The sequence below is a fragment of the Coenobita brevimanus genome, chromosome 29, assembly GCF_032717465.1.
Source record: "Coenobita brevimanus isolate Jiangsu-jjx chromosome 29, ASM3271746v2, whole genome shotgun sequence".
Classification (NCBI taxonomy): domain Eukaryota; kingdom Metazoa; phylum Arthropoda; class Malacostraca; order Decapoda; family Coenobitidae; genus Coenobita; species Coenobita brevimanus.
Window position 1 is genome coordinate 7,500,247 of NC_136982.1, and position 12,247 is coordinate 7,512,493.

The following is a 12,247-nucleotide window of genomic DNA, read 5'->3' on the forward strand; positions in this document are numbered from 1 at the left end:
GTACCTTTAATTTCTCAACAATATTTACAGAAATGAAGGTTTTCTGTGCACCCGGATCAGAAAGAGTACATGCTGATATACTTCTATTTTCTATCATTACTTTCACATCGTTGGGTCTGGTTAGTACTTGGATGGGTGACCGCCTGGGAACACCAGATGCTGTTGGCTCGTTCTCCCTACGTGTCAAGTGAGGTTGGTGGAGGATTAGTGCCCCTCCCTGTAAAACAATTAACTCTAAGCCCTTGGCCACCCTGTTTGGGATACATGGCGTCTGGCAATGAATGAATGAATGAACTTTCACATCTGCCATTGGAACTGCAGGTGGCAATGTTACTGGGGTATTTGCTTTTGCAACCGTCATACTGATACTTGCAGTTTTAAGAACCTCATACTTGATCATCCTTGGGCACAAAGCACTGTGATGATTACCTCTTTTGCACTTGGAACAAAGATTTAATTTGCTCTTCCAGTCCGTGGAAATGAGTCCTGAATTCGTGCAAATCATACAACACCCCAATTCCTTCAGCCGCATTATCCTGAGAAGATTCACTGGGATTTTGTTCACTACAAAACACACAAACCTTCCTGTCCTTTACCATGGAAGTTTTTACCTCCTTATTTTCATCAGCTTGTCCATCTCTTGTCTTTAATACTTTCTCCTCAGGTTTTAAGGAGCTAAGAAAAGTGCTAACCCCTTCCTTAGTTACAGGCTTAGCCGTCCCTGACTTATATTTCCCTGCCAGTTGGTTAGTGGTATTTTTCCTTATTTCAGCCTTTTGTTTACTTTCAGCAGGCTTTACTGTTCCTTGCTAATCTTACAGAGTTGCATTAATCCCTCCTCAATCTCTTCACAGGAGAAATGATCCTTTTGGTACCTAATATACAAGGCATCCTTGGTTTTAGGTAGCAGCTTTTAGGCTACAATTCTAGAAAGCGTCCAGTCTGCTATTTTTACATCTTTGTAAGTACCTAATGCCTTTAAATTGCATCTCACTGCAATCCGATAGTTTTGCAACGAATCAAAATCATGTTTTTAGGTATGAATACTTCAAACAGAGCCTTCAGTAACTGGGTAATGGCCTGCACCTCATCTTCATAATGTTGTCTAGGGATAATAAAACCCGCCTCATAAATGTTTCCTTCAACAGGTAATTCCCATATCAATTGTAAGGCGTGCCCTTGACATGTCCTAACATAGGAGAGTTTACTTACATTGAAGAGATCTGTTCGGTCAGGGACCAAGTATTTTAATTGATCCCAAAAGGATCTCCAATTTTGCTCCCCATCAAACTCTGGGAGCATATTACAGTATGTGGTAGTGCAGCTTTACTCCGCAGTTCCATGACTCGAATTTTTGTGCTGGTATTAGCTGATTTTGCCTCAACCAGCTTCAGGATTGTTACGTATTTCTCAAAGTTACTTTCATATTTGGCAGTCTCCGACTCTAACAGGTCTTTGTCATCTTCTTTCACTATTGCTGCTTCTTAATTAATGAAGCTTTCTTCATACTTATTCCATCTGTCTTTTACTATATTCAAAAGACTACTAAATTTCTTCCTTGACAGAGGTATTTCCTCTGATAACTTCTTCCATTTATAGCTCTCGTAACCCATCTTTCCTTACCACTCGTTAACTTCTGCAACAAGGAAATAGACATTTGGCTAATTTCTTTTATACACCTTAAATTCCTGTAATTTCATTTTATTTTATTTTTTTAAAATAAACAACAAAATTTTAACTGACCCGAGAAGCAGTTGATCGTATTAAATTTTGATGATTGTAGGGATTTTTTTTTTTTTTTTGTTAAACCTGTTTCCGTGGGTTGTTAAACCACTTTAGTTATGCCATCGTCCACACAATCATATTTCTAAATAGAATAAATTGCCTGAGCTCAGAAGCAGCTGGTTCTTAAATATTCCATTGGACTACCCCCAAAGAGGATAGTGCTGTTTCTGTCCCTCGAATCACACACGGCACACAGCTGTTCAGCATTCGAAAGGGAACCAGCTTTTCTGCCCGGAGCTTGGTGTCTGACAATACCGTACGGAGCCGAATTCACGAATCCAAACTTGAACTCTAAAGCCTCAGTGCACATCTGCTTCCTCAGGTGGGGCACCAAAATGTCAGATATTTTAGCACTCTCTTTTCTTACAAGTGTTAGTCCAGCAACAACAAATAAAATTGAAATACTAGAAGTCTCAGGAAATTAGGGTATAATTAATACTCTAACTCACCAATAATTATCTCCTTATATCCAACCTACTCCCCCCGACTTGGCCAAATCATGAAGGTTACTTAGCTTGATAGAGCCGGAATAACAGATGATGACGGGCTTGAATTCGCATTTAGTTTGCCTGGGCCTTTGCAGGAGTCCTTGGGGCTAGTTTTACAATGTGCTGCTCGAACGAGCTTTAGGAACAGAATGATAAATAGTGAGTCTCTCCCTGTCCCGTCATAGGATTGAAAGATGCCAAATATTATTTAATTACAATTACCTAAATACAGTGAATTACTTCATGAAATTTACAACGAAAATCCAACTTAAGTTAATCTTAGTTTTAAGTAAAACTAAAGCCAAATATTCACTTTAAATATGTCAAGATACGTTAGGCCTTCCTCCATTTTCCCAAGATATCATGTCATCCTACCACGCAGGCGCAGTCATGGGAAGGGAAACTTGCTAAGTAATTAAACGTATTTACCATATACAGCGTGGGGCTGACATACCGCTCGAATTTCAATCCATCCATCCATCATCCAATCCTACATTGCCCCATGAGGAGCGTAGGAGCCCGGGGCTAGGCAGTTGGTCTCGACATTTAAGATGAGAGTGACCAGCCTCACTCATCCCTGAGTGGTATTACATGAGCAATCAACCCCAAAAACCCCTTGGATATAAACCTTCACCGGCTCAATCCGACTGGAGCGCAATAATTACACACTAAACCACCAGGTGCCAAAATTTGGCTATATGGTTACTACCCAGCGTAGTAAATGGTTTCCTGGTGTACAGGAAATCATTTGGCTTGTCACTCAGTGTAGAGTTACCCACAGGCAGAAGGAAAAGGAAAGAGTGAAGGAAAGAAAGACAGAAGACGGAGTGTAAAGCCACCAGTAGGCAGAAGGACAAGGAAAGAATGAAGTAAAGAAAGACAGAAGAGGATGGAAGGAGAGAAAGATGGAAGAGAGGAGAGGGCAGACACCCGAGAGCAGCACTACATCAAGTGAGTGGATGGTGAGCGCCCCCACCTACCCCAAAAGTTAATAAAAAAATGGCATCAAAGCTGTTATTCCATACATTATTTTGCCATCTGAAAGCACATCTTATACAGTTTTTTATGACATTTTTGAACAAGAATTTAAGAACAATGATGTTCAATAAGGTTGTCATGAAAATTATGTCCAAACGATGACCATCCTTCCTTATGCAAGCATGAGGCCTCTCCCTGACGTTTTCCATTGCCCTCCTGGCCATCTCAGGTGGTATTGCTTCAATTTCTTGCCGTATGGCAGCCTTTAGTTCCTCAGTCATCTGAGGTTTATTCTTGTCGACCTGAGAGCTGGCTCAGCTGAGATTTGAGGTGTCCTCAGAGGAAAAAGTCACAAGGGGCAAGATCGGGTGCACGAGCTGGAATATCGCCTTGCAGAGAAAATAACATTCCTCTTGCGACCTCCGTGGAACATCTGGCTGTATGGATGGTAGCGCCATCCTGTTGGAGCCACAGAGCCCGATTGCCTAGCTGGTTGAGCCTCGGCTCGAGGAATTTATGCAACCCTGGAATTGACTGTGACTGCTCTTCCTTGCTGGTCTTCAGAAAAGTAAGGGCCTATTACCTCAAACTTCGCAATAGCACACCAAACAGTAACTCGTTCACTGTGGAGGGGTCGCTCATCAAGTTCTCGAGGATTGTATTCTGCTCAGTACCAAAAATTCTGCTTGTTGATGAAGCCAGACAAGTGGAAGTGAGCTTCATCACTTGTGAGGAGAACGGCGTTTGCTGGAACGTTTTGAAGGATGGCTTGACAAGATTCTGTGCGCTTTCCCCAGTTGCATTCATGAGCTGCTGCACAATCATCATTTTGTAGGGATGGAAATGAAGATCTTAGTGCAGAATTCTCTTCACTGTCGGAGCTGACATCCCCAAAGCGAGAGCATGTTCACGGAATCACGCTGATTACCGTGGAGATTGTTGAATAGCCTGTCTCGCCACGTGGATTTTCTGTGCATCCAAACATTTCGAGGTCTACCAGGAAGTTTAGTTTTGAGAGCTGAACCTGTAGCACGAAAATTTTGCACTCACAACAAAATGGTTTTCTTGTCAGGAGGTTTACATTTCGATTTATGGTGAAATGTGATCAAAATTATCTCTACGTTGATAGGACAGATTCACCGTTATTGAAAAACGTCTCAGTGACAAACGCACGATGCTCACCTCCCCACTCCATTACAACTGAAACTGTATCACATGTGCTATTCATCAACGCAAACCCCGCCCATTTTTCGGCATTAGCGCCAGAGCAACGGCGGTGGCAAAATCAGGAGGTATTTCAGCCCCACCCTGTTGTTGTCCACATAGGTTAAACGCAGTAGAATTTAATTTATTAATAATAAGAATTATTAACGAGAACTAGACCTAAACCCTTGGGTTAAAGAACCGCTCAAATCAGTCATGAACGCTCTCTGGCTTTTCCTCTGCTTTAAACAGGGACAACTATTTTAAAAAGGAAAGAACGCAAATACCGCTCTGGGGAAAAATATTTCCCACATGAGCATTAATTTCGTTTTCATTTTTCATATTAACTTTTGTCAATAAACAAAATAATTTCTTGAGCAGTCATCCTCTCCTCGAACCTCATATGGAAAGTGGGATTCGTTCGAACCACTGAACTCGCCTGACTCTGTACCTGATGACTATATATAAGACTCTAATCCTGCAAAGCATGTTATTTTGTGTACACTATTATATTTTTAACTTTATCTTGTGAATGCCTCGTCTTGACCAATTAAGCTTAATAATAAAACCTCTGGCCTCAGTTGCTTCAGTGCACCCATGGTTCACCTAACCTAAACCTGGTCGGCACACATGCATAAATAATTAATACACATTATTCGTATAATATGAGTATATATCACATATATTACAAGTATTACAGCTGCATTTCTTATGGGTGTATTATGCATATGCATACTCTATATACCAAATAATTAGCCAGTTGAAGAGGGAATCTCAAACACTGTGATCTGATTGTAGTAACGGGGTTTACCAGTCAATTCATACCCTCATGATACGAAGTAAACACATTTCTGCCACATCTATCAAAACGTGCCAGCAACTGTATTAGTTGTCAGACTGGTGATTGTACCTGATGGAGGCGCATACTTGACTTCCTGCCTTGTTTTACACACACACACACACACACACACACACACACACACACACACTCTCTCTCTCTCTCTCTCTCTTTGGGAGCAAGGTAGCTCAGTGGTTGAGAGCCTGACTCGAGACCATAGGGTCGAGAGTTCGCGTCCCGCACGGGTAGCTACTCTGCTGGGAGAGGTAGCGATCTCCCGTCACCTAGCAGTGCTATATGGTCTTCATGGCCTAAGTCGGGGGGACTCATTTCTCTCTCTCTCTCTCTCTCTCTCTCTCTCTCTCTCTCTCTCTCATAACCATCCCCACAACATAAAATCTCACCCCCTCCCTTCCCCTCACCACTTGAGGCCAAGTTAGGGGGGACATTACGACCTGAGTTACACCCGGTGGTATTTGCGTCACCCGGGTCATTAACACTGTCTAATTGCTGAATAAATTTGTCCAGACCCACCACAAAAGAGACGGGGCCTGGGCAAAATGATGGGGTCGGGGTGGTTATGGGGAGGGGTAAGGGATAGATTTTATGACGATGGGAAAATAACTGCTGGTGGGGGGGGGGGATGAGGGAAGGAATGGAGATGGGAGGGGATAGGGTAGATAAGGGCTTGGTGGAGGGGTCAGGGTGAGGGATTGGTGAGGTAGAAAGGATGGGTGTGGGAATGACAAGAAATACTTACGACAGTGGAGGGGGTAATGAAGGAGAGGTGAGGTCTGATCAAGTGGAGTGATAGGAGGTTAGTGGGAAGAGGGTAATGAGGGGTTGGTGGGATATAGGATGATGGAGTGATGTGAGATTGGTGGGATAGATGGTTGTTGTGTGGTACAGCTGAGGGATTGATGTAAGGTGTGTAAGGCAAGACTGGGGAAGAATGAGAGACTGGTGGAATGGATGATTACTGCGGGAGACCATGAGAGGATAGTAATGCATTTGAGAAAGTGAGATTAGGGTCGTGATGGGGTACTGGTGTAGGATTGGTGTGGGTACAATGTGAGAATGACGGAAGCGGCTGATGATGTGGAAGGTGATGCTGCGAGAGAATGGTAGATGGTGTCGATGATGTGATGGTAATGATTCTTAAAGGGGGGTAGGGTGGTGGTGGTGGACGTGTGGTAAGTTACTGATAATTGGTAGTATACGTAATGAGGGACTGACAAGTGACAGGAGGAGCGGAGATCACACAAGTGCGAGACTGACTGGAGAGCACATGAGATCTCCCTTCCCATTACATCGGGCACGAACACCCTGCTCATTCATACCCTCGCAGCTTTTTGCTTGACATTGTAATGCGAGAGTTAGACAGTATTCTTAATCCTTCGTGTGTGACATATAGCTGACTAACACTGAAACTGTACATGATCAACTCTGAAACTGTCTTCCTCACTCTGTCTTTCCTCTACCTATGACATCCAACTTTAAAGTTGTAGTATATCCACATTATATATATATATATATATATATATATATATATATATATATATATATATATATATATATATATATATATATATATATATAATCAGTGGGTCTTGACTATGCTTTTTTTTTTTAGCAACTTTTGTTAACTTTTGTTCAGGGGACTTCTTTAGTGTTGCCGTCTTTCTTTCTTCTCTGCGTAGTGAAAGTAACAGGCGAGATGATGACAATGGGAGGTGAGTAGCCCAGGGTAGTTATTGGAAAGAAGTAGTGGAGAAAGTGAAGTGATACGCAGTGAAACCAGGCATAATATTGAATTCAACTTCCTTACTTCATCATCATCATCATCATCATAGTCATTACCGTGATCATCATAAAATCATCATCATCATCATCATAGTCATTATCGTGATCACTGTAAAATCATATCATCATCATCTCATCATCATCATCATCGTCAATGCCTCGTCTTCACTGTCGTCATCATTGGCTGCAGCAGCAACGTCTCACTATGTTTCCCATCACGGTAACATCACCTTACATGTTTCACAAATTTCATATGAAAGTATGCAAGCTGACTTTACGGAGCTTCTGACAGCCTCGTACAAATTTTACAGTCACTTAGAAGGTCTTGGAATACAATTATGGCCACTCTGACGAGCAGATCAGGTTAAACACAAGAATTGCAAGGTTAATACTACTGTTACTAGCAGATACCAAACACGAATTATTACAGACGGGAACATTATGCTTTAGTCATGTAAGTTCTATTTGCATACTCTGTGGTATGATTTTTTCCTACCTTGAAAACGATTTATATATCTGATTTTGTATTTTTTTCCCGCTGTTAAAGTGGACATAAGTATACAGTTCTCCACAAGTACAGTACTATCGCCAGCACTTACACCTGTTACACGGGCTGGTCACTGGCTAGTGATCAACTGTAGATGTGGCATCAGTGTGTTTGTTTACGTTGTTGTAAATGGGAGAAATGGAGTTCCCCCGAGCTAAGCCCTGTATTGGACTATATAGCCCCGCTAGGGTTACAGGAGCGAGCTACCACTCCCGGCGCGGCAGCCCGGGCGAGGCTCGAACTCGCAATCCCCCGATTACGAGTCCGGCGCGCTACCACTGTGCTACCGCGCCCCCCTACGTTGTTGTAAAACGGTGTGAATGGTTCAGAGGAAACATCGTTATAATGAACAGTTTACCATTTTCGAAAATCTCCCTGTATTTATGAAGCTGATATAATGCGTGTTTATAAGTATGATACTTAACTTACGAAATAAGTAATCAGTAAGTGTAATAGTTAGAGCAGTAAGGTGGTGGTTGGTGGTGAGTTGTGGGCATGGGGGTGGGGAACTATTCGAGGGAAGCAGCGGAGGAGTGGACAAGTCTAGCAAGAGTGTGTAAACGTCAAAAGTATAATAAGATACGAATACGCTATGATGTAACGTGTAATGTTGGGCGGCATCATTATACATAACATTATCAGCTGTAAAGTAACAGCAGGAAGGTGGTGGTGGTGGGTGGTGGATGAGCTGAGTGGACCTGCGTGAGGACCTACTCGAGGCTTGGTGGGTGAGAGTCTAGTAATGTTCAGTGAACGTCAAAATATAAGCTACAAATACACAAAGATATGGTGTATAATGTCAGGGACATAAGAAACAATAAAATGTGATGTATCCTTTTCATACTTTAAGATACTGGACAGGTTTGTTAAATGTCTAATAAATCCGTTACACGTGAATGTGAACATATGGTATTATGTGGATGCATAAGATTGAATTAGTTAGTTATTGAAACATAATAATCTATAAGAGGATACAGTAAGGTGTGGACGACAGGATAAATCATACCAGATGTGGATTGTAGAATGGGTGCGGTGGGGATGTTAGCCTCTTAGCACATTGTTGAGTGTCGGGTCATAGTTAATCACGACAGCTGACTATGTTACTTTATATACAGGTAACCATATATTCATGCCCCTCTGCACCAACCGAACTGTCTACCGTCCCTCTCTCACATTAAACTGTAATATGTGTATGGTGTTGTTGTCGTTCTCAACTGGCAGTTGACTTGTCAGGTATCCAACCACGTCATTTGTGTATGGTTGCTGCTAGTAAAACTAAGGAAGTATATAACATTTTTATAAAGCACGATATTTGTTATACCGGTAACAAAGGCCTGGACCCAGAATCATGAACGCACTTAAGATATCTTGGGTAAAATAATGTTCGTGTCCCTAATTATCGGTTTTCTGAAGATTGTCCCACGAGGTATGGTTCATACTTCTGGAGATTTTTTTTTTTCATTCTAGGGAAGAAATATTCTTTAAATATGTGTGGTTTCTCCTGTAGTTGTGGCCTAGTTCAGAGTTATAGACTCATCGGTTAACAACCTCTCTTATAGCTATCCATAACTCCTGGATTGTCTCAACACGAATCATTACACTTATGCTCATAGCATATTATTATTTGGAAGAAAGTAGTGCACAATAACCTATAAAAATAATAAGATAAATTTCCATAAATTGGCAACAGCACACTAGCAGCTAATGACAACTCTCCCTCTCCCTGTTAAAAGTGGGCTCTCTCTGTTTAAAATCATAATATATCAGTCACTAAAAAATAAATAAATAAACTAAAAAAAAAATTTATTTCATTATTTAGAATGACTTGAACAGTCATCTCCGGAAGTATGTAGTAGAACTCGATTAATACCTTATATAGTCACGTATTTCGGAATTTATTTTACATCGTCAAATTATTATTCTGTCACAGACTACCATTGTAAAATATCAAACAATTCTTTAGATATGATAAGCGGAATCTAAGATTATCACAAAGCAAGCCCGACAGCTATGCATATAATACAGACCTATAAACTTCTGCCATATATAATCTCCACAAATATTACTGTTTTTCCAATGCATACTGCAGTATGTCCAACCATTTCAAGCATCAGTTATATACATGGTAGTGACATCAACTTACATTTCTTCATGCTGCTGCGTCCTGATCGCTTATTCCACAACAATGAGTGCTAAAACTATCGATCAACCACGGTAAGAAAATGATAATAATGAAATTGATGTATCACATAGTTTATTAAGTATTACGTTCGACTCAGTAATGGGTCCAACCACCTTCCTTGTCAATTACATCGCGAAGTCTCTGTGGCATGGAGGAAACCATATTCCTCACAAGGTGTGGTTTCCTGCGAAACATTTCCCATACGCGTTCAACGTGGCCCATCAATGCGTCCCCTGTTCTCTCCTCTTCATCTTGCCACGTATTCACCATATTGCCCCAAATATTCTCAATCGGGTTGCAATCGCAACCCTTGCTGGGCAGTTGAAGGAGTTGCAGGTTCTCCTGACCTGCAAACCACTCATGGACTTCATTTGCCGTGTGTATTGGGGAACGATCCTGAACGAATACGATAGGACCTAGAGGAAATGGGTGGTTCCTTTCTCGAAGGGATGGTAGGAAAAAATCCTGCAGCAAGCCTATGTAGTATTGTGCAGTGAACCGCCCCTCCACTCGCGTGACGTCTCCAACCCCGTGAATGGAGATCCATCCCCAAACGTTGGACACCACGTGTCCACTTCTCTTCTCCTCCACTATGTTGGCACGATCATATCTGGGAGAAATAAATATGTGAATTAGTTGTATTCAAGCACTAACATCCATGGTTGTCGTGGGTGGATAGTGCCACTATAGAGAAGATTTGTTTCATTTCTGCTACCAACAGATGTGGACAATGTGAAATTTGGAACCCTGCATGGCAAAAAGTATAAAGTGTGGGTATCGTGGTTACACTACTATCAACACAAAATCGATAGTGATAGATGACCAAACCAGACAACTGTGTCAGTGTTTCACAGCAGTATTTTGTATGTTTTGCCTATTATTGATAGACATGGGGATGCTAAATTGGTCATGAACCTTTTCACGAGTCACCCTCCTCTATTCGGCCAGGCATTAACTACACGAGTATCAGTAGTCCTTATCCTATATTACTGTAATAACTATGAGCAGAAGTGATTATATTGGGGAATTGGTAATATTATGACTGTGTTCGTATACAACCACCAATATAATATATTAGGAAGGTAATTGTAAACAGCTAGTTCGGCCATGACCTTGGAAACTTGTTAGTTTAGTGACAAGCAAGAGAGTAATGCCACATTACCTGGTATTGTTCATCCTCCATACATGTTTCTGTCCATGGTCACAAGATCTAAATGTTTTCTCATCACAGAAAACCACTCTAGACCAGAAGTCAAGGCCTTGTCCAACATACTGAGAGGCGAAATTGAACCGGCCAGCACGGTGTTCATCTGTCAGTTTCCCCTTTCTCGCAGGAACCCTGTGGTGAATTCCTGCTCCATGAAGTTGTCTCCAGATGGTATCTACAGACACCTGCAAATGCAGATTCTGCCGGTGTTCAACAGCGGTCCGTTTTGGGTGCTCCTGACCCGCTTGCATTATCATCTCATCCTCCTGATGAATCGTTATCCGTGGACGGGGTCTCCTGGCTGTAAAAAATGAAACCGTGACTGGACAAGAGTATTTATTTTTCTTCGTAACTGGAGTTTTACAAATAAACACTGTAATGGTAATCATACATAAGTTTACAGGCAGTGATTACAGGACACTAATGCAACTTAGTAACTACTCTGGTCAGCTGGGGTGCAGTATATAATGCTGTAGTAGTTAAATGACATGTAGCCTTTTGTAGAAATGTGGTCTAATGTTTGCAGTGATAAAATACAACTTAAACACTGAAGCATGATTATATCAGTATTACATAATGATACAACGGCAGCAATCTGTTTTAACATACCATTGTTAGTAAGGTCTCCATTTTCTTCCCATCGTCTGATCCACTTGGCAACAGTTGTAGGTGATATGCCCAAGTGGGTAGCAATGGCCTGAATAGTGTAGCCGTTGTCTCTGAGCCCAACAATCTGGCCTCGCAGTGCTAGTTGGCTGTCCCTCCTGTTCATCGTACTGTCCCTCCTGTTCATCGTAAACAGATATCCTGGTGTGCTTTGAAATAACCTGTTGTGCTCGGACAACACCTCGGTTTGTTAATGATTGGCTGTCTATGATCCGTCAGAGGCATTGTGATTCGTTACTCGCTTGCTGCTTTACCAACTAGTGAGGCAGCCGACCTAACAGCCATTAGCATTGCTTGTTTAACGTTTGATGGTAATACAGTGTAATGGAAACGATAACAGAGCATAGGGATCAAAGATAGGGGAAGATAAGGTAACACATGGTGGTGATGTGGTTAACTATGAGCTGCTGTTACCACAGCAGTGCGCATGATGAAACCACACACCGAGTATGGATTGTCTGTCTATCTATCTATTGCCAGACGCCTCAATCCCGTTTGGGGTGGCCACAAACAAATCGCCACCAAGTCGCCCTGTCCCCCGCCATTTCAC

The 12,247-nt window shown here is 41.9% G+C and overlaps 1 non-coding gene across 1 annotated transcript; it reads right to left on the reverse strand.

The window, feature by feature from the left end:
- Positions 1–7,855: 7,855 nt before the first annotated feature.
- On the reverse strand, positions 7,856–7,935 carry TRNAT-CGU (transfer RNA threonine (anticodon CGU)). The gene has a single exon. It is a non-coding gene; the product is annotated as a tRNA-Thr (tRNA).
- Positions 7,936–12,247: the final 4,312 nt, after the last annotated feature.